We start from the raw sequence: 8508 nt of genomic DNA, 5'->3' as shown, positions 1-8508 counted from the left end.
CAAATTTTGTCAAAATCATTTTAAGACAACTTGGACCAGTTTTTAAGACAATTAAATAAATAATATGTTTGGACGTTTTTTTACTAAAAATCTATATATACCGTGAAAAATTATTAATTATTTATTTGGCGATTAAACGGGAGGCCGCGTCTTACGTCCTCTGACGCCCCCTTTTTTCCTTAGATTAATAGAATCGACAACCACTGAGAAGCGTTCTTAAATGGGCCCAATCAGTGTTTCACATTGTTCCAAGGTATCTTTGAAATTGTATCGTCCTTAAATGGGCCCAATCAGTGTTTCAAACTGGTCAGATCTTTCAATCTAATCAGAGTTTCTTAAAAACCGGTCCGAGTTTTCCTGGTACGACTTGTCCCAATCCCGTCATTGAGTGTCTCGTTTTGACAAAGCTTCCTGTTCCTGCTATCGACAAACTACAAACAATTCTTTTTGACCAAAAAGACGTCAATTCAATGAATTTAAAGGGTAAGTTTTAAATATTTCTGTTATATCTGACTCACATGAAGAAATGACATAGGCCCTACTCATTTTATCTCATTTAAAAAATATTTATTTACATTTTGAACACAGTAACCATGGACACATTTCCGGGTTTCCATATCTCTTCTTCTTTGCGTTTGGACGAAACTTTCTAAATGATGACTGAGAAGAAATTTTCAATTGAACATTTAACTGAGTATTTTTATTTTCTTCAAGGTTAAAGTATTTATGAAAATCAAATCAAATTTGAAAGTTAAAAGACAGTAAACATGGTAAAACCAAGTGCGTTGCATTTGAACTGTTGAAGAGTTTTTAGACACCAGGCGGCGCTGATGTTTGTCACTTTTTTTTGTGACAAGTATTTTTTTTTTTTATAAAAAGCTTGTCGTGAACCTTTCATTTAGACTTTTATCATGTTTATAAATGCAATACACCTTATCGCTATTCCCGGCTGACCCGTCCGCTTGAACTTTTGACGTCAACAACAATCACTTTTCCATTGTGGCGTCAGACATTTTGTTTTATGACGTCAAAATTTTACGGGAACCTGTGTGATTTCCAGCAATGGCGGACAAATAGCGATAAGGTGTATATAAACAGGTCAGGTGGATTATAACTCAATTCAGGTTTAATCTACCATTTGACATATATAATCATGTTGGTGACCACTTTGATGACATGTAATTGATTCTGACACTTCGTGCTGCAATTTGTTAGAGAAACCTAAAAACTAATGTAACCCTCCTTTTCCTACTGATAAATTCTGAGTTTTCACCCCTAAACCTGTTAACCATATATATTCTTGTATGGGACAATAAAACAAGTCAAATGAAATAAAAGGGAAGTCCCTGGGGGGTCACCCCCACCCCCTCTTATTTGCAAACTTGTAAACGGTCAAGATCCCCACCCCTAAACCATATATATTCTTATATGGGACAATAAAACACATCAAATGAAATATAGGGGAAGCAGGGGTTAAAAAATTCACTAGCCCGACGCCCTGGACTAGATCATTTACGCCTCGGGCAATTAAAATGTGTAATTCGATATGCCCAATGGACTAGTAACAAAAAATTCTTGACGTTTCCAAAATAGAAAGTGAAAAATCCCTTCATCACTATTCTGTGTTAGCCAATTCAATTCAATTAAATCATCTGGGATTTCAAGAATTTGAACTGGTTTGTACAGGTCCTGTTGTACATATTTTAGAAATAGAACAAATAACTCTGGCATGTCTGGTGGCCTGGTATCATGTGTTGATTGCAATTCTCGTACTTTAAATATCGATTTCTCATACCATGGATTGGGGTATTGTACATTGCTTATAGTGCCAAGATTTTCAATTAACGGTATTTGGGGGTATGAGGTATTGATTGGTATTGACCTGTCTTGTTGCACAGCTCTTGAGCACGAAACCATGCAACAAAATATTTTTTGATATTTTAGCACGGGAACCCCAGGAACTTCGTCAGTTTCAAAACGAAAAACGGTAGATGAAAGGAGTAACGAGGCTGAAAATTCATCCCCCAAAAATGCTAAATACGACAGGGATAAGTCGCGGAAATTTTTTTATAGTGTCCAGGACAGAAGGGCTGCCAACCCGTCCCTAGGATTTTCATGGCATTCCATCTATGCCATCAATTTTTCATGGAAAAAGGATGGAAACGATGTAAAATTTGATGAAATTCCATGAAATTTATGGCACAAATTTTCCATGGCAAAAATTTCCATCGTTTTCATATTATGTATAAAAGAAATTCCATGGAAAGGATGAAAATCTATGGCAATCGATGGCAAAGTTTGGACTTTAACTTTTTGGGGGGATGGAAACGATGGCAAACTTGGACTTTGAAATTTTTAAGGAAGGCAAACGATGGAAAAGCAATACTTAGAAATTTTCAGAGATGAAAATGAAGGCAAAATTGGACTTAAAATATTTTGATGATTTGAAACATTAAAAGTTACTGAAACATTATCAATACTACTGTATGAGAATATTAGGAGGATTCCGCTTAAAAAAAGCTGGATCCCCGAGATGGAATCCACCTAAAAATAAAGTTCCTTTAATTTTTTTTTCAAATGAAAAATATATCAATACTGATGAGAGTGTGCATGATAATTATTTGTGTCATAAAGCCAGTATTTGTACCACCCTGAAATCCAACATATATTTGAAGAGTCTTAAAGATTGCATATTAAATTCTATTAAATATAAAATGTGATAGCATTGTTAGGTAATTTATAACTTTATTTTATGTGTTGCTATTTATATACATTTAAACAAATAAAAAGTGACCAGAATTTTATATACTTATTTCACTAACAGTAATTAAGACAATAAGTTATTTTTTAATTTTCCAACATAGGAGATGCAGGTTAAATTAATTTATTTTCAAGTACAATTATAATTATTAAGTGTATCTCTTTTTAATTAAGTAATAATCATGATACAGTATGGATAATACACAAATATTATTTCCATGCAGTCTCTTCCTTAACAATTAGTGATAGAAATGTTATGTAGGTTCCCCATCTGGTTTCATTTGCTTCTGTGAAATGGACAGGAAATGATATGTACACATTCATTGACAAGAGTTGGGGCCCAAAGAAGGAGACCATATGGCTTTGTACATTTCTCTTAAATTTCTATAGTCCAAAATGTAAAAATAATAGATAAAAATTGGTGAATATTTTTTATTTATTATTATATATATCTAATATTTAAGATTTAGGTAATTAATAGGCAGGGATGATTCCACTATACAGTTTAGGGCCGCTTAGCGGCCCTTAAATCGGCCAGCGGCCCCCAAAATGTTTGTGAATATAAATTCCCAATTCAGGAAAATAAAATAAAAGTCGGTATTTTTGGAAAAGTTTCCGACACCGATGTGGCAACTATAATTTTTCATAGTTTGTCGTCAAAACCTGGTAAAATCAGGATACGAATGCTGACTACTATCGCATTTTATTAACAACGATTTAATTATGTCAACATGAGTTAAACAATTTTAGCAGCCGGTTTCAATTGATTACAATGTTATGGGAGTATTTGATCTCGTAAAAGTAGATCGCTCAGCAGGTTGATCAAAAACATGCTTTTTGTCAAAATGGGTGTCCGAAGCTGACCTCCGCAAAGAGCAAATTCAAATTTTTGTATAACATTGATGAATAAATTTTAATGGGCGCTGATCTCGTAAAAGCAGATCGCCCAGCAGAGCCGGTTATGTAATTTGATGAAAGCTTGTTTTGTAAAAGAAATTATTTTATATTTTGCTCTATTTCATCAAAAGACAAAAGTTTGAGCGTTTTTGAAAATAATGTTGATAATAGACCATTCATGAAGTGAGCCATTTCCCCCATCCCCCTAAGGTATACGATGTCATCATTATGGAACTGTTTCAAAAGATATGAAAATGATCCAACTAATTTTAAAGTTCACTGGTTCAATGACAATTGCTTTAAATATCTTATCAATTAAGTATATAAACTTTTGTAATTGATTTTCGGAATTCAACAATTGGCCAGCTCAATCTGAAATCCATTTGAATCAAGGTGAGTTAAATATAAAGAAGACCTGTTGAAAAATACCCAAATGGATGACTATTTCAGCGGTTAATATGGCAAGCCATTTTGCTATTTAATCTAACTTCAAGATATATCTCATAAATTTTCTCAGATATGATCTTATATAATAGTTCATAAGATGTCTTATATCGTTTGTAAGATATCCTACATGTCCTACATAGTTTTTAAGATATCTTATAAAGTTCATGAGATATCTTATATATAGTTTATAAGATATCTCATATAATTTTTCTTTGTACTTAAAGTCGCCTGTTACCTCACTGCCACGTTGAGCAAGCGCTTATATGAATATTTCTGTTTCCTAACCAGTTCATGTTGGGTTCCTCTTCGCGATCCGTGTTTCAACTATTTCGATTTCTTTGAGAAATTACAGACAATGATTTCGATTTAATTACTAAAGTGTTGGGAGTAATTTCAGGATAAAAACAATATATATACATTGTATATTTATCAGATATTTTATAAATGATATTAGTTATCTTATAAATTATATAAGATAGCTTATACACTATATCAATGTATATATAAGATATCTTATAAACTATATAAGATATCTTATAAACTACATAAGATATCTTATAAACTATATAAGATATCTTATAAACTATATATAAGATATGTTATAAACTATATGATATATCTTATAAACTATATAAGATATCGTATATATACTATGTAAGAGTCCAGGCCGCGACAATAACACTTGTCCGACTGTCCGGTACCAGAGGGAAAAAAGGTCGGACAAGTAAAAGCTGTATCATGCTTGTCCGTGGGGACAAGTACAATTATTCTGCAGAAAACAAATTTCATCCAACTTTGATGAACAAAGTATGATTATAAACAAAACACAAAAATTAATTTGACATGTTTCTGTATTCTGTTTATTCAAATGCAAAACCTTTTTCTTCAACATGTTTACTTGCAATCCATAATTTTTAACTGTTTTTTTGTCAGGCACTTTTTAACAGGTACAAGGTTTTAATAATATAAAAGGTGACCTATACACGCTATAGTTGTTAATTTCTGTGTCATTTGGTCTCTTGCAGAGAGTTGTCTCATTGGCAATCAGACCTTATATATATCTTCTTCTTTTCATTGATTGCATTTGATTACACTTTTTGCAACTTAAAAACAACAGGATACAAATCCAATGAGTGTAAAGGCCTATCAGATGGTAGAGTCTGATGAGACTGGCATTGATAAAAACTAGAACCTAAGTCCTGTGACATGACAAGTTGTACTTGACTCATATTTTTGAAAAGTATTTCAAAAGAAATGCATCCAATTCTGTTCTATTGTTTAAATTCGTTTTGTTCTTTTTTAATGAACTTAAAATGTAAAAAGGGTATTTTTAATAAATAAAAAATGGACAAGTAACAATTTCATTCGGACTAGTAAGTTTTGGTATGTACTTGTCCTACTGGACAAGTTGAAAAAAAGTTATTGTAGAGGCCTGTTTAAGATATCTTATAATGGATATTAGATATCTTCTATATTATATAAGATAGCCAGTGACAACTCTTCAACAGATTTATTCATCGGATCACCAGCAGTGATGGTGATACATGGCTGTGTACATTATTATGTATATACAACTCGTCTAAACCTCAACCCAACAATGTTAGATCTATAAATTTGCTTGAAATCGTAAACGTTTTGTTCTTCCCTTGCCGTGATTCGAACCCATGCTTCTGAGATATCATGACACCTAATGGCATGCACTGTAGCTGTCCCGCTAGACCACACGAATAAAGTAAATAAGATATCTTATAAAGTATATAAGATATCGCATAAAGTAAATAAGATATCTTATAAAGTTTTAAAACTTTATGAGATATCTTATTAGACAATGTTAGATATATTATATATCTCATATTATAATTTAAGATATATATAATATATAAGATAGCTTTTAAAAAAGACATTATATAAGATATCTCATATATTAAATGAGATATCATATATATTACATATGATATCTTATAAAATCTTATATATTATATAAAATATCTTATAAAAATCTTATATATTATATAAGATATATTATATAAAATATCTTATATATTATGAGATAATTTGAAATTTGAATAAATAGCTTAACGGCTTCCCATATGTTTATGTTAGCTGACCAGTATAATTATATGTTTTTGTAATAGGCCTCGTTTACCAAAGTTAAGTAAAGATGATAGTGCATCATGTGCAATAATATTCATGTATTACAACATTTTCCGTTTTTACAGCAAAATGATATTATTTCGTCTTAGATTGTATGCATAAAAAATTCCCAATTGGGATAAAAATTCCCAATTTGATGTTCAAGGGACCCATTTGAAAACATCTGGAATCATCCCTGAATTAACAGTATAATTATGGAAACATTTCAAGGAATCAAACAACTCCTCAAACAACCCCAACACTGGTCAGATTCAAAATTTGAACTTGCAGACATTACAAGAAAAGATGTCTTATTTATCTTGACCAAAATATGAATTTTACCATGGATGTAGAGTTGTGGCCTAAAAAGAGCCAAAGTATTCTATTAACATTAAAAAGTGCAGATGTATTATTCTGATGACATATGACTATTGGATTTGTGAAGATTGATGTTTTCATATATTTTGGATTAAATCTTCTGGTAAGTACAAATTATGAATAAGTATTTCAACCTTTTTGAATATTATGAAACTGTTATTTCCTTCAAATAAATTGTGACATATATAAGTACCATGTGGGATCAAGAGAATAACTATAAAAGACCATGCAATTTTTGCATAATTACATCATGTACATAATTACTGTGGTATTATGACCATGATGACAAGACTTATATCTTTAAGACAATTTTATAGAATATTATTCGATAGTAGTTTTGGCAAAATTGGAGATCTGTAGTATGACTGTAATAAATTATATACATGTTATATATAGACATCTATTCGGAAAAATCAAAAAGTATTATCTTTTAAAATTAGTACATATGTTTTGAACTATCATGATTATGGATCAAATTTAAGATTTTAAAAATGGCAAGACATACATGTAAATATGGGCCTATGATGTTAAAGTGAAATAAAAGACCAATACTAATCACAGTAAAGAATAACCTATACACTTCATACAGAATATGTAATAATTATTTTGTTTAATTGTAATATTTCTTATATTTTAATTGTAATATGTTTTATATTTCAGAACTGCATGGTGAAACAAAAGACAATTGTTTTGTGATAGGACTGAAGAATGGACACATTCAATCAGACTTGGAGTAAGTAGTTTTATATGAAAGAAATTCTTATGAATGCTTTTTAAGTAATTTTGGCACATATTGGACTTTCAAAACATTTTGGAAAAAAATAAAAAGTTGTAAAACCATCTGTAATATTCATTTTTATATAAACATTATATACATATTTGAAAATTTGGGGTTACAGCCCACAGGTCTTATTTTATTGAAAAAATCCCCAAAACAGGTCATTAAAATTATCTGCCCTTGATTTTACAAGGATTCTTTTCTAAAAATATAATTACTCTTTAAAACATGCTTAACATCTTATTTTTCATAGTTTAATTTTATAATTTCGAGTTTTAGATGTTTCTGTTGTATATTGAATGATATGGTAAAAATAGTAAATTCAATATAAAAAAGAAGATGTGGTATGATTGCCAATGAGACAACTATCAAACCAAAATGACACAGACATTAACAACTATAGTTCACCATACAGCCTTCAACAATGAGAAAAGCCCATCAAGTCAATATGTCAAAACGAAGGAAAAGCCCACCTACTTGTTTTATTTCACTAGTATATATATGATATTTTTCAGAATAGATATTAATATATATGGTAACTTTTTTTTAGGCATCATACGAAAGAAATGGAAAGTTGTCCACTAGCTATAGGTCATCAACCATCTGCTGAAGCCAAGAAAGGAACACAATACAAGATAGACGTCAGATAGCAATAATGAACTTTGAACATTTCCAAAATGTTTAACTTAAATTTACATTAAAACATAGTCTAATTTGAATAGTTTTTATTTTTTTTATCTATTTTGCTAGCAATATATGGCAATGAAACTTTAATGGTGAAGCTTTATTTTGAAAGTAATGAGGTTAATTCAATCTGATGAGAACTCCTGCAGATATTTACTTTCCCAGTGTCCTATTTTGAAAAGGACAAAGGACAAGAATATGTTATTAAACTATACAGAACTATACATGGTAATATTGCAGGTCTGCATGTCCATTTGTGAGTGAATACCAGGGAAATGCCATGGATGCCATACTTTCCATGGCAATCTGTAATTGTTGCCATCATTTTCATGGCAACCTGCCATAAATGCCATACTTTTCATAGAGGCCATGTGAACCTGCCATTGATGCCACACTTTCCATGGAAATCATGGCAATTTGCCATCGATGCC

The 8508-nt window shown here is 30.9% G+C and overlaps 1 long non-coding RNA gene across 1 annotated transcript; it reads left to right on the top strand.

The window, feature by feature from the left end:
* Window positions 1-6445: 6445 nt before the first annotated feature.
* LOC139493902 (uncharacterized) lies at window positions 6446-8112 on the top strand. The gene is made up of 2 exons (XR_011657094.1): window positions 6446-7348; window positions 7944-8112. It is a non-coding gene; the product is annotated as an uncharacterized lncRNA (long non-coding RNA).
* The last annotated feature ends 396 nt before the right edge of the window (window positions 8113-8508 follow it).

This window comes from Mytilus edulis, chromosome 11 (assembly GCF_963676685.1).
Source record: "Mytilus edulis chromosome 11, xbMytEdul2.2, whole genome shotgun sequence".
In the NCBI taxonomy this organism is placed as follows: Eukaryota; Metazoa; Mollusca; class Bivalvia; order Mytilida; family Mytilidae; genus Mytilus; species Mytilus edulis.
Note: the sequence above shows the minus strand (reverse complement) of the source record. Positions and strands in the feature narration are given on the sequence as shown.